The following is a 966-nucleotide window of genomic DNA, read 5'->3' on the forward strand; positions in this document are numbered from 1 at the left end:
CGTCCTAATCCTTATTTTTTCCTTTTTCCTTAACCTTATATTTTCTTCCTTATCCTTATTAATTTGTATTCAAGCCGAATGACCCTGGCCAGGGTTGCACTCTCTCTCTTTTTCCCTTACTCCAATTTACCTATTCCTTAAAGCCTTGTTTCACGCGACAGTAATTTCCATCCCACATGACTTACGGTTATAAGAATCTGAGGGCCCATATTCTTAATCTTTGCAAAGTTATGAAACCTCACTTCCCGTTACTCCTAGGCTGTTCCTTTTTCTTCCTTTTATATCTATCTATCTGTCTTCATTACATTCACACACACAACCTATTTGCGTTATCCACAATGCACACAAAATTTAGAACGGAGTCTTCTCACACATCCACCCGCCAGCATTCACACGGGATCGAACCGGTGTACCCTTCAACGCACACACAGACACACGAACTGACCAGCGCCCACAGTTTATGAGAAAACTCACCCTATACGCTAGCTTCTGGAGCAAGTCAGCTCGCTGGAGCCCTGTGTGGGAACGATGAATTCTGGCACAACACGGTCCCATCTGGGGTGCCAATTTCTGTGGTGTCCGAACAATAATGCTGCGATGATGTGTTGAGAAGAAATCCGCTTGACACTGTTCTTGGTTATAAAAGTTTATTACATCAAAGAATTCAGCATCAATTACAAGTTCTGCAGCAGCTTGGAGAGTGACCCAGCCCGATGACCACTCTGTCTCTCTGTACATCGAACACAGCTTATATAGGACATGTTTAGGTCTCTGCTAAATACCATATAAGGGCAAAGTCCCTTCATAGACACTAATCTCTACTCCCCCTACCACTGGGTCAGAGGTCAAATTCCATAGGAGGGTTCACTCTTTGCACACCCATCAATCATTACTTCCCCATAAGGGTTCACTGTCCCCAGCTGCAGAGCATTATGTTAAACTGTAATGGTCAAATGCACATATGTT

This window comes from Micropterus dolomieu, linkage group LG07, assembly GCF_021292245.1.
Source record: "Micropterus dolomieu isolate WLL.071019.BEF.003 ecotype Adirondacks linkage group LG07, ASM2129224v1, whole genome shotgun sequence".
NCBI classification, from domain to species: domain Eukaryota; kingdom Metazoa; phylum Chordata; class Actinopteri; order Centrarchiformes; family Centrarchidae; genus Micropterus; species Micropterus dolomieu.